General features: G+C 32.4%; 2 pseudogenes; both read right to left on the minus strand.

The window, feature by feature from the left end:
* Nucleotides 1-9,546: 9,546 nt before the first annotated feature.
* LOC145988432 (ATP synthase subunit a-like) lies at nucleotides 9,547-10,224 on the minus strand (annotated as a pseudogene).
* Nucleotides 10,225-10,536: 312 nt separating this feature from the next.
* LOC145988160 (cytochrome c oxidase subunit 2 pseudogene) lies at nucleotides 10,537-11,205 on the minus strand (annotated as a pseudogene).
* Between the last annotated feature and the right edge of the window lie 14,567 nt (nucleotides 11,206-25,772).

Below are 25,772 nucleotides of genomic sequence, written 5' to 3' on the forward strand. Positions count from 1 at the left end.
TCCAAGTGTCTTGTTGATGATTTCAAGCTCAGGTTCTCTAGCCTATCTGAATATGACCTGTTTGCTGTACAGAATGAAACTGAAATGCAGTGGGTGCTTATCAGTGACAGGCCATTCCAATATTAATCAAAATAATACTTGATTTAAGGGGTAAAATTGTAGTCCACGAAAATTTCTTTTGAAATGTATTGGTATAATAAATAAAATTATAATAGATAATACTAGTGCTACTACTCCTCCAAGTTTATTTGGAATTGATCGTAGAATGGCATATGCAAATAGAAAGTATAATTCTGGCTGAATGTGTACGGGGGTTACTAGTGGATTTGCAGGGGTAAAGTTTTCAGGGTCTCCTAGGGTTGTTGGAAATATTAACGAGAGTTGTATTAATCTTAAAATTATAAGTATAAATCCTAATATGTCTTTTATGGAGAAGTATGGATGGAAAGGGGTTTTATCCATGTTGCTATTAATAGATAGTGGATTATTAGATCCGGTTTGATGCAAAAAAAAGTAGATGAACTATGGATATTGCTATTAAAATAAATGGTAATAAAAAATGGAAGGCGAAGAATCGAGTCAGTGTGGCAATATCTACTGCAAATCCACCCCAAATTCATTGAACCAGTATAGTTCCTAAATATGGAATTGCCGAGAGTAAGTTAGTAATTACTGTGGCACCTCAAAATGATATTTGACCCCATGGTAGTACATATCCAAAAAATGCTGTTGCTATTGTTGCTAATATAATTATAACCCCAATAGATCATGTGTGAAAATATAAATAGGATCCATAATATATCCCTCGTCTAACATGTATATATATACAAATAAAGAATATGGAGGCCCCGTTAGCATGAATAGTTCGTAGTATTCATCCATAGTTTACATCCCGTCAGATGTGTATTACTCTAGAAAAGGCTAAATCTTTTCTTGAAATGTAATGTATTGCTAAAAAAAGACCTGTTAAGATTTGGATTGAAAGACATATTCCTATAAGTGAACCAAAATTTCATCAGTAGGAAATATTTAGTGAGGCTGGCAAGTCTACTAATGCATTACTTACTAGTTTAAGTAGGGGGTGATAAGTCCGTGCTGGCTTTGTCATTTGTAATTATTTAATTATTTTTAGAGGCCCATGTGAAAGTCTAGTAATTTTTACAATTGCAATTAATGTAAGAAATAAATATACTACTGTTATAGTAGTTATTATTATAATGGATTCGTTGTATAATTTTATTTCTGGTAGGGGGGCGTACTTCTTCAGGTTGTATATGTATCTATATTTTGTAGTATTGAGGGGGTTAACAATGGATCTATCATTATTAATATAAATAAACATAATAACATTAGGGTTACGCCCATAGTCATTATTTTTGTTCTTATTTTGAATATTTCATTTGGTGTAAGTCTTTTTCTTGTGCTGCTGTGTGTAGACATTAAGTTAAACCCAGGCCCCAGGCCAATGGAAAACAAATTCAGTGCGTACTATCATAATGCCCAGAGCATAAAAAATAAACTTTTTGACTGTACTTCGGAATTGGGAGAATTTATGGAGCAGGACTGTATTGCAATAACCGAAACGTGGCTCAATGACAATGTACTGGATTCCGAACTGCCTTTTTCAAAACATTTCACTATGTATAGGAAAGACCGAGGCTCAAGGGGCGGGGGAGTGATGCTTTGCATAAATAACAAATGGAATAGTGTGTTGCGAAGTGACCTGGATCGCGACTGTGAAATTCTGTGGGTTGAGGTGCTTCTCGGCAAGAAAAACAAACTTTTTATCGGTTGTTTTTACAGGCCACACAAAACTTGCCCCGTAGCAATACTGGAGGCTTGCTACGATTCTGTGCTGTCGGCATCCTCTATGGGCGACGTAATTCTTTTCGGAGACTTCAATCTTTCAATTTCATGGACAGACTCCACGCATGGCTTTACAAAAACAAGAACGACACGTACTTCATGGATCACTTCATACATGGCCTCAGACTTCCGCAGCACAATATGTTCAATACACAAAAAGACAATAACCTGGACTACATTCTCTCGTCACTCCCTTCAGCGCACATCACCCCTTCGAGAAATCTTATCCCTTCGGACCACGAATCGCTGGACACTGTATTCTGGCTCCCGGACCACCTGAAGAGTCAACGACCTCCCACCCCTCGACGCCAATACCTTGTTTGGAGCAAAGCACCCTGGGGTGACATCCGTTCGGCGCTGGATTCCATTCCCTGGACAATCCTGGAGAGTGGAAGTGTCGACGAAGCGTGTGACGTGCTGACTGATGTGATTCATGCAGTGATGAAGGATTATGTGCCACTCAAAAAAACGAAATCAAGCAAATACCCTTCCTGGTTCGACTCTGAGCTCTTGCTTGCCCTTGGAAATCGAAAAAAGGCCTGGGATCTCTGGAAACAATTTCCAAATGAATACACACGAAAGACTTTCACCGAATTACGACGTCACTCTAAACAATTGCAGAAGACCAAATACAGGGAACACATAGGTGCTATCACGAACAATATCAAATCAAATCCCAAACGTTTTTGGTCACTAATCAACTCAAGGAGGCAAAATTCCAGAATACCTTTGAAAGTAAAACATAACTCAGTATGCGCAGAGGGCCCTGACAAAGCTAATCTTTTTAACTCTTTTTTCTCCATAAATACAACCTCGAATTCACCGACTTCATTCCTTCCCAACCTCCGTCCAGTGTGCTGTCACTCTCTAACGTCTCTCTCCACGTCTCCAGTAGAAGTGCAAAACATCTTATCTTCAATGCCTCAAAATCGCGCCGATGGTCCTGATGAAGTCCCTTACTTTTTTCTAAGATTTCCTCTTCTCTCGCTATTCCCTTCTCTATTTTATTAAACAGATGCTTCAATGAGGGTACATTTCAAGATTCGTGGAAAAATGCTAACGTGGTAACATTATATAAATCAGGAGACAAGTGTGCTGTTTCTTCTTATAGGCCTATTTCCCTTCTTTCACCACTTTCTATCGCCTGTGAAGAGATAATAAAGGACCGGCTCTACAAATTTACCTCTCCATATATAAATACAGCGCAACAAGGCTACTTAACAGGCAGATACTGCTTAACCAACTTAAGCGTTTTATTATCTGACGCTATCAACTCTATATCTGAAAACTCTCAACTGGATGTAATATATCTGGACTTTTCGAAAGCTTTTGACTCTATAAACCACAATTTCTTGCTTCATAAATTATCCCACCATTTCAATATTCATGGAAACTTTCTCTCTCTGCTCAAGCACTACCTCCAAAACAGACAACAAAAAGTTGTTGTTTCCGGAATGTCTTCTTCTTATCAAGCTGTATCTTCTGGTGTACCTCAAGGCAGTGTTCTCGGACCTCTTCTCTTCATCCTGTACCTTGATGATCTTCCAGAATATCTTTCCGATTCATGCAAAAACGTTCTCTTGTTCGCTGACGATTGCAAAATATATAGTAAAATCTCCAATTTCAGTGACAGGACACTTCTGCAAAAGAATTTAGATTCTCTAAAAAAGTGGTGTGAATTATGGAACTTAAAACTCAACCCTTAAAAATGTACCATGATGACCTTCTCCTTGAAGAAAAACACATTTAATACTAAATATTTCATAAAAAATAATTGTGTTCAAAGAGTTGCCGCACAAAAAGACCTGGGCGTCATATTTGACGAGAAACTTTCCTTTTCTGAGCACATCTCTACAGTCACGAGGGGTTCAATGCGTATGCTGGGTCTTCTCCATCGTTTCACGGAAATAAACAACTTGACTGCCCTCAGCACCTTTTACAAATCGTTTGTGTCACCTAAAATTGAATACTGTTCTCCGATCTGGTCTATGGCATGCCCCTCAAATTCAGATAGACTAAATTCCGTCCTAAATTTCTTCCTGGCCATTGTTCGTCACCGAATTCCGTCCACAAAACACTTGCAAAAGTCCATCCTCCTGCAAATGTTAAATATCCAAACTCCTCAAGAGAGACATAGACTGTCTGACCATATATTTCTACACAAAATAGTGAATGGCAACATCAGAAGTGACCGCCTTCTTCAGGAAATTCACTTTCATGTGCCTGCCCGCTCAACAAGAAGCACTCAACTTTTTGCTTCTCAGAAGCCGAGATTGTGCCTCATCCAGCGCTCTCTGTTCCATAGACTGCCCAGTGAATACAATAATCTAGGAAGCGAAATAGACATTTTTGAAAATCTGGACCGTTTTAGAAGAAAATTAGATTAAAGTATGTAAATCTCTTAACCAAATGTAATTTTTCTATGTTATTTTTTTTGTTGTATTATGTTATTACTTTTTTTGTCCTTATGTTCTATAAAATCGTTCCAATGTAAAATGGCTAACGCTGTATTTGGAATCTTCTATTAAATAAATAAATAAATAAATAAATTATATCTTCCTTGATGTTTTTAGAATTATTAATTCATTTATGATTTACAAGACCATTGTTTTTATTGAACTATAAAAATTTATGTTAAGAGTATTATTTATATTAATTATTTTATTTATTAGATTTTTATGTTTTATTTCTCAACGTAGGCATTTATTAGTAACTCTACTAAGACTTGAATTTATTGTGTTATCCTTATATTTATACATAACTTATTATTTTATTAATAATCAGGAAGAAGCTTATTTTTGTTTATTATTTATTTCATTTTGTGTATGTGAGGGAGCTCTTGGCCTATCTGTTATAGTATCAGTTACACGGACTCATGGTAATGATTATTTTAATTATTCTGTATTATTGAAATGTTAAAATATATTTTTTATTTTATATTTTTAATCCTTTTGAGATTTAATAGTTCTTTATGAATGGTGGTTCAAATTTCTATCATTTTTGGTTGTTTTTTGTTTTTTTTAATAGTGTGATTTGGTATTGGAGTATGGGGGCTGGTTATTTTATTGGGTTAGATGTGATATCTTATTCTTTAATTTTACTTAGTATTTGAATTATTTTTTTAATAATAGTGGCTAGAAATAGTATTATATCTATTTATTTTTATCCTTGTAGATTTATGTTTTTGTTAATTATTTTATTATTATTGTTAATATTAACTTTTATAAGAATATATTTTTTTTATTTGTTTTTTGAGGGTTCATTAGTACCTACTTTATTTTTAATTTTAGGGTGAGGGTATCAACCAGAGCGAGTACAAGCAGGAGTATATTTACTTTTTTATACATTACTTGCTTCTTTACCCCTTTTGGTTGGTATTTTTATGTTAAGCTATATGGTGGGTGGTCTATATATATATATATATATATATATATATATATATATATATATATATTTAGATATATTAATATTGATATAAATTATTTTATTTGATATATTAGAATGGTGTTTGCTTTTTTAGTAAAAATACCTATATTTTTGGTTCATTTGTGATTACCTAGGGCTCATGTTGAGGCTCCAGTTAGTGGGTCTATAATTTTGGCTGGAATTTTATTAAAGCTTGGAGGATATGGGATTTTGCGAATTACTTCTTGTATTGAGAGACTAGTTATTAAATATAATATTTTTTGATTTGGTATTAGAATTGTTGGGATTTGAATAATTAGTCTTGTTTGTATGCGTCAAATTGATTTAAAGACCTTGGTTGCATATTCATCTGTAGCACACATAGGTCTTGTTTTAATAGGGATTATAACTATAGGAGCATGAGGGATAAATGGTGGACTTACTTTAATAGTAGCACATGGTCTTTGTTCCTCTGGGATATTTTGTCTAGTAAATATTACTTATGAACGATTTTGTAGTCGTAGTATATTAATTATTAGGGGAATAATTAATTATATTCCTAGATTATCTTTATGATGATTTATATTGAGAATTACTAACATGGCTGCCCCCCTCTATTAACCTGTTGGGTGAAATTAGTTTATTAAATAGAATTATTGGGTGATCATACTTTAGTTTTGTAGGTGTTGAATTACTCTCTTTTTTAAGTGCTGGTTATACTTTATATTTATATACTTATACTCAACATGGAATATATTATTCTGGTGTATTTTCTTGTTGAAGAAGTAATGTTCGTGAATATTTATTATTATTTTGTCATTTATTTCCAATAAATTTTTTAATTATTTTTTGTTCTCCAATATTTCATTGAATTTAAAATATTTAAGTAGTTTAAGTAGAATAGTAAGTTGTGGACTTAGTGGTAACTAAAAGTTCTTAAATCAATGGTTTTTAATTTTTTTATTACAAGTATAGTATCAATTATTTTATTAATTAGTAGAATAATCTTATTATTATTAGGGATAATATTTTTAATTAGGGATGTTACAATTTTTATTGAGTGAAATATTGTTAATTTGAATAGTTCTAGTATTATTATAACAATATTATTTGATTGGATATCTTTAATTTTTATAGGATTAGTTATATATATCTCTTCTATGGTTATTAATTATAGAGGTTCTTATATAGAGGGGGATTATAATATAAATCGATTTATTATTTTAGTTTTATTATTTGTTGGATCTATAATGTTTTTAATTATTTCTCCTAATATTATTAGAATTATTTTAGGATGGGATGGTCTAGGATTAGTTTCTTACTGTCTAGTAATTTATTATCAGAATGTTCGTTCTTATTCTGCTGGGATACTAACTGCTCTGTCCAATCGAATTAGTGATGTATTTATTTTATTATCTATTGCTTGAATATTAAATTATGGTAGCTGAAATTATATTTATTATTTATGATTAGTTTGTGATTTTGATATAATATTAATTACTAGATTTATTATTATTGCTGGGATAACAAAGAGTGCACAAATTCCGTTTTCTGCATGGTTGCCGGCAGCTATAGCTGCACCAACCCCAGTTTCTGCATTACTTCATTCTTCTACTTTGATTACTGCTGGGGTTTATTTATTAATTCGTTTTGGAGATATATTAATGTATACTGTTCTTGGTAGGGTACTTTTATTATTATCAGGGCTAACTATATTTATAGCTGGGGTTGGTGCAAATTTTGAATATGATTTAAGGAAAATTATTGCTTTATCTACATTAAGACAACTTGGATTAATATTGTTAACATTATCTATGGGATTAAAGGAGCTATCATTTTTTCACTTATGGACGCACGCTATATTTAAGTCTTTATTGTTTTTATGTGCTGGTGTAGTTATTCATGTTATAAGAGATGTTCAGGATATTCGTTGTATGGGGGCTTAATTAATAAAATACCAATAACTATTTCTTGTATAATAATTTCTAGTCTTGCCCTATGTGGAATACCGTTTTTGGCAGGATTTTATTCTAAGGATTTAATTTTGGAAATATTAAGTATATCTTCTTTTAATTTAGTAATATTTGTTTTATTATGAATTTCTACGGGTATATCTATAGCTTATAGTTTTCGATTAAATTATTATTTAGTTGGTAAATCTTATAGAGGTGCATCATTTCAATTCTTTTCTGATGATGGGGGTTGAGGTATATTTAAAGGTATGTTAGGCTTATTACTCTTATCTATTGTAGGTGGCTCTGGGTTAACATGATTAGTCTTTCCTTCTGTTTTTGTTATTATTATTCCTCTTAATTTAAAGATAGGGGCAATTATTTGTATTTTATTAGGGGGGTGAATTGGGCATAATATCACATCTTTCTTGTTCAAAATTTATCCATTTTTTAATAATAAAATAGTATACTATTTATTAGGAGGAATATGATTTTTACCTTATTTATCCTCTGGTGGATTAATTGGTAGTTCATTTTTTACCGGAGGCCTATATATTAAGGCTATTGATTATGGATGAAGTGAACTTATGGGGGGGCAGGGAGTGTATAAATGCATATTCTTTAAATATCCAACTAATACATTCTAACTATTTTAATATTTATTTTATATTTTCATTGTTAATAGTAATTTTATTAATGATTTATGTGTGTTTATATAGCTTATAATAAAGCATAATATTGAAGTTATTAGGAAGAATAAAATAATTCTGTAAGCACTTCTTGAACTTATTTAAAGTCCAGCTTTATCATGAAAAGATAATGTAATTTTATTCTAAAGAAATAATGTGAAGAGTATTAATGGAATTTCACCACTAAAGATGGAAGTTAGCAGCCCCCACTTAATAATATACCCCTTAACTGAGGAAATAATCCTAATTTTATTATTAACATTAATATGCCGCCTTCCTTTGTCTTCAGTCAAGTAAGCAAGGGTAATATATACCAATTTATTCAGGTCGAAGCTGTTTGCTTTTGCTTCTTGCTCAATAAAGTAAATTGAATTATTCAATACCTTTTGAATGCAACTCAAATGTTATTATTAACTATTACTCCAGCATGCTTATTCTAGTGATCCTTGGGTTCATTCATGATATAAACCTAAAAGTAAAATTAATAGGAATAGGAGTCTGACACATAGTCAATATATTAGTTTTGAATTAGTAATAATAACTGTTATTGGTAATAGTAATACAATTTCTACATCAAAAATTAGAAAAATTACTGCAATTAGAAAGAATTTTATAGAGAATGGAATTCGTGCTGAGGATTTTGGGTCAAATCCACATTCAAACGGCGATCTTTTTTCTCGGTCTGTAATTATTTTTTTTGATAGTAGTGTGGATAATATTATTACAATTGATGTGATTATTATAATTAATAATGAGGTACTTATGATTATATTAATTATTTACTTTATTTTATTATAATATTTTTAATTGGAAGTTAAGCGTACTTTAAATATACTAAGTAAATTATCTACCTCATCAATAAATTGAAATATAAAGGAATAATCATACTACATCTACGAAATGTCAATATCATGCTGCTGCTTCAAATCCGAAGTGATGTGTTGGTGAAAAATGGCATAAGATGTGTCGAGCTAAGCATACCCCTAGGAATGTTGATCCAATAATAACATGTAGTCCGTGAAATCCTGTTGCTATGAAGAATGTGGATCCATATACTGCATCAGCAATAGTAAACGGGGATTCATAATATTCATATGCTTGAAGAATAGTAAAATATACTCCTAATATTAATGTTAATATAAGTGCTTGCGTTGTATGTGAGTGGTTTTTTCTAATAATCCATGATGGGCTCATGTTACTGTTACTCCTGAGGCTAGCAGAATTGCTGTATTTAATAAAGGTACTTGTATTGGATTAAATGGAGTAATCCCTTTTGGTGGTCATAATATTCCTAGTTCAATTGTCGGGGACAAGCTTCTATGGAAAAATGCTCAAAAGAATGATACAAAAAATAATACTTCTGAAATAATAAATAAAATTATACCTCATCGTAGTCCTATTATAACTTGATTTGTATGTAATCCTTGATATGTTCCTTCTCGTGAAATATCTCGTCATCATTGAATTATTGTAAGGAGCATAGTTGTTATTCCTATTAATAATAGTACTATATTTTGTTGGTGGAATCATCTAATTATCCCTGTTGTTAATATTATTGCTCTAACGGCTCCTGCTGCTGGTCATGGGCTTTGATCTACTAAGTGATATGGGTGGTTTTGGTTTGCTGACATTAGTTATTTTGATTCTCTAGAATAAATAGCAATTAATAAGGCAAATACATAAGATTGGATAAATGCTACGGCTGTTTCTATAATAATTAATATAATTTGTGCTAAAATTAATATTGAAAGCCCAATAATTTCTAATATTGTTCCTGTATTTCCAATTATTGATATTATTAAGTGTCCAACTATTATGTTTGCTGCTAATCGTACTGATAAAGTTATTGGACGGATTAGATTCCTAATCATTTCAATACCTACCATGATTGGTATTAATAGTGCTGGCACACCTTCCGGTACTAGGTGTGCTAATATATGTTTTGTATTATTGATTCACCCAAATAGCATAAATGATAATCATATTGGTAGGGCCAGGGTTAGGGTAAAGACTAAGTGACTTGATCAAGTAAATACATAGGGTAATAATCCTATTGAATTATTAAATAAAATTATTGAAAATATACTAATAAATATTAGAGTTCTTCCTTGGTGACTAACTATTCCTAAAAATGTTTTAAATTCTTCATGTAATTTTATTATTATTATATTATATAATATAGAGGTTCGTGATTGTATTAATCAAAATGGGGCTGGGATTATTAATAATCCCAAGAATGTTCTTATTCAATTTAGTGATATATTTATAATTGATGATGTTGGGTCGAATGATGAGAATAATCTTGTTATCATTTTCAGTATTTAATTCTTGGTTTATTTTCTATTTTAAAATTGTTATTATTTAATAATTTATTATAATTATAATAGTTGACAACTATAAATAGAAAATAAATTAATATAAATATTGTAAATAGAATAATTCAGTTTAATGGGTATATTTGTGGGATAAAAAGTATCTACAAAGATAATTTAGGTTTGACATTCCTATGTTATATATTAACTAACTCTTTTCATTAGAAGTAGTTGTTATATTACTATTTTGTGGTTTAAGAGACCATTACTTACTTTTCAGTCATCTAATGATTCTTGTATAATTTTTATTAATCAATTAATAAAAGATTTGTGAGTTGTAGTTTCAACAATAATTGGTATAAATCTATGATTAGATCCACAAATTTCTGAACATTGTCCAAAAAATAGACCAATTCGACTAATATTTACCCCTGCTTGGTTAAGTCGTCCTGGAATGGCATCTATCTTAATTCCTATGGATGGCATGGCTCATGAATGCAATACATCTGCAGATGTAGTTAGTACTCGAATATCTATATTAACTGGTAGTACTGTTCGATTATCTACATCTAATAATCGAAACGAGTCTATAGATATTTCATTTGTTGGGGCTATATATGAATCAAATTCTGCCTTTATAAAATCGGAGTATTCATAACTTCAGTATCATTGATGCCCAATAGTTTTAAGGGTTAATGAAGGTTGATTAATTTCATCTAACAAATATAATAAACGTAGAGAGGGCAGGGCAATAAAAACTAGGGTAATTGCTGGTATAATTGTTCATATTATTTCTAACGTTTGTCCTTCTAAAAGTATTCGGTTTGTTAATTTATTATTAAATAATGATGCTATTAAGTATCCTACTAATACTGTAATTATAATTAAAATTAATATTGTGTGGTCATGGAAAAATATTATTTGTTCTATTAGTGGGGAGGATCTATCTTGTAGTCCTATTTGATTTCAGGTTGCCACTTTTAAGTAAGGGATACCCCTTATATTTCAAGCTTAAATTCAATGCACTTCTCTGCCACCTTAAAGATTAGTTGTTAGTAAGTAGTATTGGAAGTTCTGAATATGTATGTTCAGAAGGAGGCGATATTTGATATCATTCAATTGATGATGCTTGCTGTGGATTAAATAATGTTGGTCGGGCGCTTGTCATGCCTTCTCAGGTAATAAAAATTATAATAATTACTGCTGTAAATGATAAGATTGACCCTAATTTTGAAACAATATTTCATATTGTATATGCATCTGGATAATCCGAATATCGTCGTGGTATTCCTCTTAATCCTAGAAAATGTTGTGGAAAGAATGTTAAGTTGACTCCAATAAATATGGAGATGAATTGAATTTTTAATCAATCTGGATTTATTATTACTCCTGTAAATAGTGGAAATCAATGTACTAGTCCTGCTATAATAGCAAATACTGCTCCTATAGATAGTACATAATGAAAATGTGCTACAACATAGTATGTGTCATGTAGTACAATATCTAGTGATGAATTTGCTAACACTACTCCTGTTAATCCTCCTATTGTAAATATGAAAATAAATCCTAATGCTCATAATATTGATGGAGAGTAATTAATTTGTGTTCCATGTAGTGTTGCAATTCATCTAAATACCTTAATTCCTGTTGGTACAGCAATAATTATTGTAGCTGCAGTAAAATATGCTCGTGTATCAACATCTATTCCTACAGTAAATATATGATGTGCCCATACAATAAATCCTAGGAATCCGATTGCTATTATTGCATAAATTATTCCAAGGACACCAAATGTTTCTTTTTTACCTCTTTCTTGAGTTACAATATGTGAAATTATTCCAAATCCTGGTAGAATTAGAATATATACTTCTGGGTGTCCAAAGAATCAGAATAGGTGTTGATATAAGATTGGGTCTCCACCACCGGACGGGTCAAAAAATGAGGTATTTAAATTTTGATCTGTTAATAGTATAGTAATTGCTCCTGCTAGAACTGGTAGTGATAATAATAGTAGAACTGCGGTGATTACTACTGATCATACAAATAATGGTACTCGTTCTATAGATATTCCTATAGTTCGTATATTAATTACCGTTGTAATAAAATTTACTGCCCCTAGAATAGAGGAGACTCCTGCTAAATGTAATGAAAAAATTGATAAATCTACAGAGGCCCCAGCACGTGCAATTCCTGCAGATAGGGGAGGGTATACTGTTCAACCAGTTCCTGCACCACTTTCTACAATTCTTCCTGATAATAGTAGAGTTAATGACGGGGGTAGTAATCAAAATCTTATATTATTTAATCGTGGGAAGGCTATGTCTGGGGCTCCAATTATTAGAGGTACTAATCAGTTTCCAAATCCCTCAATTATAATGGGTATTACTATGAAAAAAATTATAATAAATGCGTGTGCAGTTACAATTACACTGTAGATTTGATCATCTCCAATTAAATTTCCTGGCTGGCCTAATTCTATACGGATTAAGATACTTAATGATGTTCCAACTATTCCTGATCAGACCCCAAAAATTAAATATATTGTACCAATATCTTTATGGTTAGTAGAAAATAATCATCGTTGCAAGAATGAGATGACTGAAGTTATAGGTGATAAACTGTAAATTTATTTATGAGTTTTAAACTCTCTCATTAAATTTTGGCTTTATAGTTAAGAATAATAATTTTGAACTGCAATTTCAGGGTGATACGTTGTATGTATTAAGGCCTAAAGAATGCCCCTTATTTATGACTTTGAAGGTCATTAGTTTAAAATTAACTTAAGACCTTATAAAGATCCTATAAAGATATATAAATTGGTTGAATTATAGGTAGCCCACACACTGAGAGAAAAATTGTAACTACCGATAATACTTGTTCTTTTAAGTTTAATGGTTTGTTGTTAATAGTATTTCATATATTAGTTTTATAATTTATTAAAATTGATGTAAGTGAGGTTCGTAAGTAATAGTATAGGGTTAATAATGATATACTAATTAGGATTGTAATTATAATTAATTGCTAAAGGTTGGTTGTTTGAATAATAACTATTCATTTTGCTAAAAATCCTAGTAGTGGTGGTGGCCCACCAAGAGATAATATTGATATGAATAAGGACATTTTTTTAATGGGGGGAAGTTTTAATATAAACAGTTGATGGACATAGTATGTTTTGTTTATTGAAAATAACATAATTGCAGAGGTGGTTATAAGGATGTATAGTAGTAAATACGTTAATCAGGTGTTATCTTCTGATGTTATTCTTAGGATAATTCATGATATGTGGTTAATTGATGAAAAGGCTATAATGTTTCGTAACGAGGTTTGATTTAAACCTCCAATTGCTCCAATAATTGCTGATGTTCTAATTGTTAAGATTATAATTATGTTTAAATTGTCAACTACATAACTAAGTAATGTTGATGGAGCAATTTTTTGAATAGTTGTTATTACTAGACAGTTAATTCATGTTATTCCTTCTATAACTTCTGGTATTCAAATGTGAAATGGAGAAGCTCCTATTTTTATTAATAAAACTATAGTCAGAAGTTGGGTCTGCATATTGAAATTTGCAGCATTAATTATAATTAATGCTGCGGCCAAAATTATTGATGATGCTAATGCTTGAATTAGGAAGTATTTAAGTGATGCTTCTGTATTTCGTTGATTATTTGGTGTAGAAATTAATGGAATAAAAGATATTAAATTAATTTCTAAGCCCATTCAGGTTCCATATCATGAGGTGGAAGAAATAGAAAGGATGGTTCCTATTGTGAGGGTCAATAGGAATATTATTTTCTTGGGGGTTGTGAGCATTAAAAAGGGAAGGATTAATTATAGACCTTCATATGTGGGGTATGAGCCCTCTAGCTTAATTAGCTTACCTTTTTATTATATTTTGGTGTATGGTGCACTATGGGGTTTGATACCATTGGAGAAAGTTTAATTCTTTCAGTTATAAAAATTCATTTTTATTAAAAATAAATTAATAAGAACATGTTAAATTTCATGTATACTTTACCCTATCATGGTAATCCTTTTTCAGACATCTTATTTATAAATAAATTATAATAGTGGGCTAATAATATTATTTATTAGACTTTTATTCTTATGATTAATAAGTAGAACCTATTTATTAAATAATATAAAATACTTCAGAATTATTTTTAATTTCATCCAATTTTTTTTAAGTTTTTGTAGTCTAACTTAAAGTAATAGACTTAACTAACATGTCATTTTAATACTTATTGAGTCTAGAGAAAAAAGAAGTTAATATATCTATATAGAACACAATTTTGAGGGAAAAAAAATTGTGTTCTATATAGTACGGGAAAGTGAGTAAAAATAAAAAGGGGAGGAAGTTTTCGTGAGATAATTTCTAATTATAATTTAATTTAACATAATACATACTATGTAATAATAAGGAACCTCTCTTTATATTTTAAAACTAAAGTTTTATTCTAGCTTAAATCTCCATAGTTAAATTTTACATATGTATTTATTAAAGAGAGGGAAAACATCCTCCAATTTTTTATGGGTTGAGGCGGTGTATTTGGATTTAGTTCGCAGTGTGTGGGTTTGTTTAATTTTAATGTAAATTAGATTACAGGCTTTTAAATTTTAGTATTTATTTTGTCCGGCTAAATTCGTGCCAGCTGCCGCGGTTAGACGTGGGGACATAAGTGGAGAGTTGTTGGCTTAATTGTAGTAATAATTGATTTTTGGTTGTTTATATTTTATTTATTAGGTGAAATTTTTAATATAATTTGTTCTTTATTTTTATTAATTCTATAAAGGTGATATATTAAACTAGGATTAGATACCCTATTATTATCATTGTAAATTTGGTTTGAGTAGTATTAGTTATGATCTTGAAACTCAAAGAATTTGGCGGTGCTTTATTCTATTTAGAGGAACCTGTTCCGTAATCGATATTCCGCGTTTTATTTGACCTATTATTGTAAAATATCAGTTTGTATACCGCCGTAATTTGAATATTTAAATATATATATTCTTTTTTTCTATTGGAATGTATTTCAGGTCAAGGTGCAGCTTATTAGTAGGTGGAGATGGGTTACATTATGTTGATTTGGATAATATATTGGAATTATATTTGAAATTGGATTTAATTGTAATTTTGTTTTAGAATAACATTTTGGTTTATTAGCTCTAGGGCATGCACACATCGCCCGTCGCTCTCATTTATATAGGTGAGATAAGTCGTAACATAGTAGGCGTACCGGAAGGTGTGCCTAGTTTGAATAGTATCAAAATATTTCTGTTAGTTAGAATATTCATTTACATTGAGTAGTTAGTCGTGCGATTCGACATATTTTGATAGGAATTTTATTACTATTTCAATTTTGGTTATAAATTGTTTGCATATGAAAAGGAATTTTATTGGGATTGGTTATATATTTAGCATATATAAATTAGTTTGTTATAGATTATTAGTACAGTGTTGGGATTTATTAAATATATGAAATATTGATTTTTATTATACGAGATGTTAATAATCGTACCTTTTGTATCAGAGAGGATTAAATTTTAATTGAATATTCTGTTTTCTCGAAGGGTGAAGAGCTAGTAGGTTAATTTTAAGGTAAAAGTGTTATATTTTTCTGTTAAAATTGTTACTTGTAATAAAATGTTATTCGACTTACCTTATATCTAGTTATTAGGGAACTATATTTAATTATATTAATATAGCTTTACAATTTAATATTTTTTATATTAATATATATTATAATATTAATGTTTAGTTATGACTAGGGGGATGTGCTTCTGGTTAATATGTTAGTTATAACTTTATAGTACACTACCACGATTTCGTTATGATAAACTTATATATTTAGCTTGAACGAGTTTTCTTCCGGTTTCTTTAAATTATTTTTTTTTGTTGGTTTTAGGGGCTTGATTGTATCAATTTATGTTTAGTTGCATAATAATTAGAATGTGAAGACTTCTAGAATATTTACATTCTATTTTATGTTTTCAAGACATACACTTAAAATTTCAGTCAAGAAGTCAATTTTTAAAAATTTTATCTCATAGTAGTAGGGTTGCTGGAGATATAATGAAATGTATAAAATATATAATTGTTAATACTTGCCCAGTAGCAATATACGGAGTTTTTACGGGCCGGGCTCCAATTCAGGTTAATAAAATAAAGGTTGCAAATATTAATCAAAATAAAACTTGATTTAAGGGGTAAAATTGTAGTCCACGAAAATTTCTTTTGAAATGTATTGGTATAATAAATAAAATTATAATAGATAATACTAGTGCAACTACTCCTCCAAGTTTATTTGGAATTGATCGTAGAATGGCATATGCAAATAGAAAGTATCATTCTGGCTGCATGTGTACGGGGGTTACTAGAGGATTTGCAGGGGTAAAGTTTTCAGGGTCTCCTAGGGTTGTTGGAAATATTAATGAGAGTTGTATTAATCTTAAAATTATAAGTATAAATCCTAATATGTCTTTTATGGAGAAGTATGGATGGAATGGGGTTTTATCCATGTTGCTATTAATAGATAGTGGATTATTAGATCCGGTTTGATGCAAAAAAAAGTAGATGAACTATGGATATTGCTATTAAAATAAATGGTAATAAAAAATGGAAGGCGAAGAATCGAGTCAGTGTGGCACTATCTACTGCAAATCCACCCCAAATTCATTGAACCAGTATAGTTCCTAAATATGGAATTGCCGAGAGTAAGTTAGTAATTACTGTGGCACCTCAAAATGATATTTGACCCCATTGTAGTACATATCCAACAAATGCTGTTGCTATTGTTGCTAATATAATTATAACCCCAATAGATCATGTGTGAAAATATAAATAGGATCCATAATATATCCCTCGTCCAACATGTATATATATATACAAATAAAGAATATGGAGGCCCCGTTAGCATGAATAGTTCGTAGTATTCATCCATAGTTTACATCTCGTCAGATGTGTATTACTCTAGAAAAGGCTAAATCTTTTCTTGAAATATAATGTATTGCTAAAAAAAGACCTGTTAAGATTTGGATTGAAAGACATATTCCTATAAGTGAACCAAAATTTCATCAGTAGGAAATATTTAGTGAGGCTGGCAAGTCCACTAATGCATTATTTGCTAGTTTAAGTAGGGGGTGATAAGTCCGTGCTGGCTTTGTCATTTGTAATTATTTAATTATTTTTAGAGGCCCATGTGAAAGTCTAGTAATTTTTACAATTGCAATTAATGTAAGAAATAAATATACTACTGTTATAGTAGTTATTATTAAAATGGATTCGTTGTATAATTTTATTCCTGGTAGGGGGGCGTACTTCTTCAGGTTGTATATGTATCTATATTTTGTAGTATTGAGGGGGTTAACAATGGATCTATCATTATTAATATAAATAAACATAATAACATTAGGGTTACGCCCATAGTCATTATTTTTGTTCTTATTTTGAATATTTCATTTGGTGTAAGTCTTGTTGTATAAATAAATAGAACTAGTATTCCTCCTAAAAATACTGCGAATAAAATATAGGAAAGTCATGTGGACTTTAGGAATATTGATATTGTTAGGCATGCAGTAATAGTTTGTATAATTAGTATAATCCCCTTAGATAGTGGGTGTGTTCTATATAATATTATTAGTGGTAATAATAATATAATAGTAATTAATATTAATTGTATTTTAATATCAAGGAGTAGTTTAATAAAAATATTGGCTTTGGGAGCTAATGATGATATAATTATATCTTCCTTGATGTTTTTAGAATTATTAATTCATTTATGATTTACAAGGCCATTGTTTTTATTAAACTATAAGAACTTATGTTAAGAGTATTATTTATATTAATTATTTTATTTATTAGATTTTTATGTTTTATTTCTCAACGTAGGCATTTATTAGTAACTCTAGTAAGACTTGAATTTATTGTGTTATCCTTATATTTATACATAACTTATTATTTTATTAATAATCAGGAAGAAGCTTATTTTTGTTTATTATTTATTTCATTTTGTGTATGTGAGGGAGCTCTTGGTCTATATGTTATAGTATCAGTTACACGGACTCATGGTAATGATTATTTTATGGATAATTCTGCAGAACAAATCTTTCAAAAAACATTAATATATAACCTGATGCAGTGCAAACCGTGCTGTATATACAATTAATTGGTAATCAATCTGGATAGGAACAGGTGCATGACTAGATAACAATTATCACAAGACCATTAGCCCTCTAGCACAACAACACACTCAAAAATACAATATTGCAATTTTTTAAGAGCATGTTGGATGTTTAGCTTGAGTACCTCAGCCTTGGGCTGCCGGTGCTCACTGCTTCCCACTGCCAGACCTTTCTGCCTGAAATACATGATGTAGTTTGTCTGTGTAAAAATATAATTACTCTACCCTGTATGTATTATTGCACCGGCAGGCTGGATAATTCTTTCCCACAGTTGCATGTGTTGCTCCAGTTGTTCTCCTCTAGTGATAGGGTAATACAATCATGATCACAGTTCCTAAATTTTTGCCTTAGAAAATACATAACAAGCTCATTCAGGTATGTGTGCTTTGAATACTCAACCCTGTCTAAATCAAAATCCACGCCACTATATAAATTCCCCTCATCTGTGGTGATAAATTCAGTATCACTATACACTAATTGCATATTTTTATTTAAAAATCTGAAATGCTTCCAATTTGAACTCTGAAATGCAATCATGTGCATCCTATACTCAAAACACCACCACTCATGGCAATTGTTGAACCAGTGATCATCAAACAATTTCAACATGTAGTAGTATCGATACCTATCTGTATAAAAATTAACAAAGAATCCAACAATTCTTCTGCCCCTGTTGTATACAAATCTTTCAAACTGGCCAAGGAGCTTAAGACACAGGTATTGAAAAATCCTGTCACTAATAAGCACCCAGTTCATCTCATTTTCATTCTGTACCGCAAGCAGGTTATATTCAGATAGGCTAGAGAACCTGAGCTTGAAATCATCAACAAGACACTTGGATTTTATGTACTTTGAAATGCATCTTCTCTCAAAAAATCCAGTATCCATAATTATTTACATAAACACTCCCCTGCCTGTCCTATGTTGAGATTGTTTCTAGCAAATATTTAACAGTTGCAGAGCTCTGTTTTAACAGAAAAAATTATATTACCTGATTGCTGGTTCTGTCCTGTTTGTGCTGAGATTCTTAGCAGGTTGATGCCCACTGCAAGATTCTTGTATCTGAAATACATGAAATTACACTGCCAGACTGGATAATTGTTTCCCACAATTGCATGTGTCATTCAGGTTGTTCTCCTCCAGTGATTCAACAATACAATCAGAAGTACAATCCCTAAATTTTTGTCTTATGAAATACATAACAAGCTCATTCAGGTGTGTATACTTGGAGTACCAGACAAGGTCTGTATTAAAATCCTCACCACTGTACAAGTGTCCATTATCTGTTGTAACAAATTCAATATTCTTATCTATTAATTTCCCGTTGTCAATAATTTTATTCAAAAATTTGTAATGCCTCCAATTCAAACTCTGATCTGCAATTATGTACATCCTATACTCTGCAAATAATTCATAGGAATTGTTGAACCAGTGATTATCAAACAATTTCAGTATGCAATAATAATAATAGCTGTCTGTATAAAACTTAACAAAGAATCCAACAATCCTTCTGAATCTGTTGTATACAAAACTTTCAAACTTGTTTATAAACTTGAGGCACAGGTATTGAAATGGCCTGTCACTGATAAGCACCCACTGCATTTCAGTTTCATTCTGTACAGCAAACAGGTCATATTCAGATAGACTAGAGAACCTGAGCTTGAAATCATCAACAAGACACTTGGATTTTATGTACTTTGAAATGCATCTTCTCTCAAAAAATCCTGCAGAATTATCCATACAATTAGATAAGATACATATATCACTGCCTCCTACAAGATAATATTTATATCATAGCATATAAATATTTAACAAGTGCAAAGCTCTGTTTTAACAATAAATCTCATTACCTTGCCTGCTGTCTCTGCCTTGTATGTTTTTAGAAACTGCTGGGCTGTTTGTTTTACCTGTTAGACAAAAATACATAATATTAGGTAAATACTAACATATCTTAACAGGGTTTAATTGCTATTTATCATGACAAAGTTTAAATACCTGACAGAGGTTCAACTGTTATTTGACTGCTGTTTGTTCTGACTGGGTTTGGGTGCCGGTTGTAAATAAGCTATATTCACAATTATACAGCAGGGCAACCCATAAGTATTTACAAATCTGCAGGAATGCAAACCCTAGTCACCAGAAATACAAGTGGCCTAGAATTAGAATCAGTGACAGCACAGAGAAGAATATCAGCATTATTTTCAAAACTGTAGTACTGCACTGAGAATCTCCTGATTCAGGGTCAACAGGACAATAGCAACAGTCCCTCTTTACCCTATAGGGTGGAGGCTGTTCTTCTTTGTAATATTCCATACTATGTGTATATACAATATTTACCTGCTTTCAGAAAGCACATCCACCTGGTAGGTAAAATTGTAGAGAAGTGAATCTAATACAACACCAGCTTTGTATCATAGGCAATGCTTTCTATGTAATTAAGTACTCAAAGAACATGTAAATGTCAATGCTTTCAATGTAATTAATTGCTTCAATAAGGCATGCAATGCTTTCTATGTAATTGATTACTCAGAGAACATGTAAATGTCAATGCTTTCTATGTAATTGATTGCTCAGAGAACATGTAAATGTCAATGCTTTCAATGTAATTAATTGCTTCAACAAGGCATGCAATGCTTTCTATGTAATTCATTGCTCAGAGAACATGTAAATGTCAATGCTTTCAATGTAATTAATTACTTCAAGAAGGCATGCAATACTTTCAATAGCTCAGAGAACATGTAAAATTCATCCTTTCTATATAATTAAGTGCCCACGTGTATATGAAGACAGACAATGCTTTCAATGTAATTGCTTCAAGAAGGCATGCAATGCTTTCTATGTAATTGATTGCTCAGAAAACATATAAAATTCAATCCTTTCTGTATAATTAAGTGCTCACATGTATATGAAGACAGGCAATGATTTCTATGTAATTAATTGCTTTTAAAAACATGCAATGCCTTCAATATAACATGTAAAATTCAATCCTTTCTATATAATTAATTGAAGGCATGCAATGCTTTCCATATAATCAACTGCCCCATGTTTCAATGTAATTGAGTGCTCACATTTAAAGTTCAATGCTTTGAGTGCTCAGAGTTCTATGTATATCTTAATCAATATATGGATTCTGTATCTGGGCAATAGTCCAGTGCTTTAAAATTCTCTTCTCCTGATTCTTAACAGGGCACTTGTTGTCAGCAAGCAGTTTGAAGAAAGTATTCATGTAACTCTTCAAAGCTGCAACCTGGATTGCATCTGTGTTGCACTCATCCTTATAATCTCTTAGAGATTTTAACAGTAAATCTTCCACAAACTTATCCCTGACATCTTTGTCTGCATCCTTTAAATGCTGGAGTATGTCATATTTTCCAAAAAATCTACTGCAATGTTCCCTGGTTACTGCCACAGGTGTTCCAGACAGTGTCCTGTTCTTGTACCACTTAGTTTTGTATTTGAATCTGCAACAACAGGGTAGGCTGTGTTGTGATAGAACACAAATCCCTCTATTTGGTCCAAGTTAGGGAACAAAATTGATCTCTCAGATTCTATCCCTTCCCAGAAATCAGTATCTAAATGCACTGTCTTGCCTTTAATTGTATTCTTGAACCCTGCTTCACTCAATATATCAAGAGTTCTCATGTATGGTCTCAAGAACAATCTTGTTGTTAGATTGTAAATATCATAGACATAAACCTGTGATCCCTTAGGTATGTAAGATATGTTGTTTTGTATTTTAGGTACTATCACTTCCCCATGTACAACAATTGTATCCCCTACCTCTGCATTAATAATTTTGAACAGTTTTTCCATTACAGGATGAATGCTGTCTGCATAGCCTTCTAGGTCACAGAAATTGTTTTGAACATTGTATGTGTTCCTGCTGCAGAGCACAGTGGGTGATCCTTCCTGGTACACAAGAGATATGTGGGATCCATCCAGCTTGTCAGTGATGACCCACTCATCTTGAGGATCTATAGGGTGCATGTATTTCTCATAGTTTGTCATGTCTGGGTAATAGACATGATTTAACTTTGTTGATGCACTTGCCATTATTGATAGTATATAATTATACTCAAAACAAACCTCTATGAGATAGGACAACCTGCAACAATTTGGGTGTATGAGATGTTTTATTGATTTTATGTTCATATATTTTTCAGGGGTTCTTGTTAGAAACACTTCAATATTTTTTCTGTATGTATGCTCTGCCACACAGGGACCCCACTGAGATAATACCTTCTGCCTGTCCTATGATTATATGACCATATAACAACAGAATTTAGGCAAAAAATTAAACCAGAAAAAATATTCATAATCATAACTCCATCATTCCTGCATAGGGAAACATTATCCAGCCTCAGCAGCCTAATCTCTAGCAAGTTTCTCACATCAGAGTAATATTTTTTTTCCTTGTCTTGTTTGAAAAATACAACAGCTGTATATCTCTGCCCTGCAGTGCTTTAGAAATATCTGCCAGGTCCTGGTCTGTATGCAGAAACAGACAAGTAACCTGCAAGGGCATATAAAATCTTGCAATCTGCTTGGGTATAATTTTTTGAAGCCTATGCCTAATAATAGCATCACAACATATTTCTGAAAGAGACATATCTAATAATATATACAGTATATATATAATGCAGATATTTGTGAAAACATTGACAGGTAAAATAGTGAACCTGGAGGTTTACCCAGAAGACACTGTTGCCACTGTAAAGCAGAAAATACAAGACAAGGAGGGCATTCCACCTGATCAGCAGCGCCTTAATTTTGCAGGCAAGCAGCTGGCAGAAGCCTGCCACTGGTAGCTATTATGAATTTGATGCTACAAATTCATTCTCCAGTATACAATATGACATGCCAGATTTTGTGGTGGTACTGTTTCAGACTGGAAGACACAATAACAAAGAAAAAAATTCAAGTAAATTTGATAACTGCAACATCAAAACATATATCTTAAAAATGGCAGAAATGAGGTGTTCCCTAGAGAAAATTATAATTTAAACATGTCCAAGGATGATTTGCTTAAATTATATGAGGCATTTACAGCATACAAGAGAGTTACAACCGGGAATACTGACATGTATTACTCACCAGATGAATTCAAAGCACAGAGACCCATGTTTGTAATCAACACCTCAAAAAGGAAACAAGTTGTGGTTAATAACAGGACAAACATTAAAATTATCTGTGAATTCCATGATACACTTCCTGATGACACTATATGTAGTGTTATTCTTATAGGTGAAAAATCATATGTTTATGATGTAAGAAATGAGAGAGTAACAGATCAATTCTAGAAAGCCTCTGCATATTACATTGTCTTAGTACTAGATATGCAAGTTGGACCTGGTGTCCAATTGAACTCAAACCGTAAGTAAACCATTAATAAACCGGAAGTGTACCGGAAGTGGACCGGAAGTGTACCGGAAGTGTACCGGAAGTAGACCGGAAGTTGACCGGAAATAGACCGGAAGTGGACCGGAATTGGGCCGAAGGAAGCCGGAAGTGGACCGGAAGTAATTATGTTTGGGTGTGGGTGGGTGTGGGTAGCTCTCATGAGCATTTTTGGCTTAGTTTTAAGTGTAGCCATAACAATATCAAGAGGGGCATATTTTTGACAAGCTTATGGACAACAATCTCACAGATTCGGCTTTTGCACACATGGCCAAATCAATCTGTTGAGGCTTCTTCATTTGTACACTAGAATTCAGGATTCTTGGGATTGACAGCATAGCACACTTGGGCAATTGACCCATATGGGCATCTTGGCATAGTTTTAAGTGTAGCCAAATCGGGCTGTTTAATCATATGGGCTCTTCGTTTGTTGTCCCAGTAGTAGGTCAAATAACACTACTTGCCTGAACGAGCCATTGTAGAATTCCTTCCCGTTGTCCGTGTGCAGAAACCGAGGTCGTCTGTCGCTTTCGCAAAAAATAGTTTTGAATTCTTCCTTGACGCATGTTCCAGTTTTGGCTTTCAAAGGTAGAGCTCATGCGAATTTCGAAAATGTGTCTATGACGGTGAGGAGGTACTTGTTGCCCTTGTTCAATTTATGTACATTTTTCAAATTGCCGCTGCTCATCTCCACGAGGTCACTTTCCCAGAGTTCATCGATTCCCTTTGTTACTACAGCTAAACGTTCGTAGTTGCGGCGTGCAGGTTTATGCAATTCTTCGACGATGGCTTGCCTAGACATTGAGATTACGTTTGAAGAGAAGCACGAGTGTGATGGGATTCAAAGAGGGTGGCACCTCACTTGTGTTTTGAATGATAACGTCGAAAACAGTAAGATCTTCGTCTTCGTGCATTTCGTATATGTTGTGCGTTTGGTTCCAAAGTGGTAAAGGAATGTTTCCTGCTTTCTGGACACCACGATTCGATATCAACGTCATGGTGGGAACGCTAGCTTTTTTGCAGTGAGACCAGTACGAAAATTCGTTTATCTGAATCGTGCCATCGAGGAGAAACTTGTAATACGGATGAAAAGGATGTAACATGTACAGTTTGTTACCTTCGACGAACGTGGAGATTATCTGGTGATTCGGTACGCTGTTGATTTCGATGGTATCCAGAGAATGCAATTTGGCGAATTTAGTATCGACGCTAAGCAAATTTCTGTGAAGCTGACCCAGTGTGTTTTCTAAAGGTACGAGTTGTTCTGCAACGTGATCCGTTATGGCAGAAAATGACGGTTTGATTTTCACTTCCACGTTCAACTGCTTGTAGTTTTCGTTCAGTTCTTGGAACTTGGCACCGAAAGAGGCCAGCGTCGTTTCCTGCGTGGATTCCAACACTCCAGCTTGATCTCTGATGTTGACGACAATGTTCTGAAGGTTCTCAACTTGATTCAATTTAGAACTTTTCTCGGTAAGATCGTTCACGATGCTTCGCATCTCTGTAAACTGCTGTGAAGATCCGTGACGCTCTGCGAAATGGGAAACGTCGACACCAGCGAAGTAATTTCATCTCGAATCTGTTCCACGTTTGCCGTTTCCGTTTCTAGTCGTTTCAGCATTCGAGATATGTTCCTTTTCAAAGCGTGTAATTCTTTGGAGGTGGGGAGATTGGCCACCGTACTTTCGAGATCGCTCAATGAACTTTTTATGTCACTCGAATCGGATAATGCCGTCACTGCCGTTTTCAATTTTTTCAAATCTTCCTTGGAAGGTACACTCGTCTGTAACGATTCCAAGTCACCCTGTATGTTGTCCAGTACGTGATGACAATGAGCAAGGTTCGATTCGACGTTCAAATTTTCTAAATATTCGATCTTCTGCTGAACCGTGCTTAACGTGTCTTGAATACTCGTCAACGCGCTTGCTTGAGCGTGAATATTTTTAATTTCTTCGTTGATCAACTCC

The sequence above is a fragment of the Lepisma saccharinum genome, chromosome 5 (assembly GCF_977018435.1).
Source record: "Lepisma saccharinum chromosome 5, izLepSacc3.1, whole genome shotgun sequence".
Taxonomy (NCBI): Eukaryota; Metazoa; Arthropoda; class Insecta; order Zygentoma; family Lepismatidae; genus Lepisma; species Lepisma saccharinum.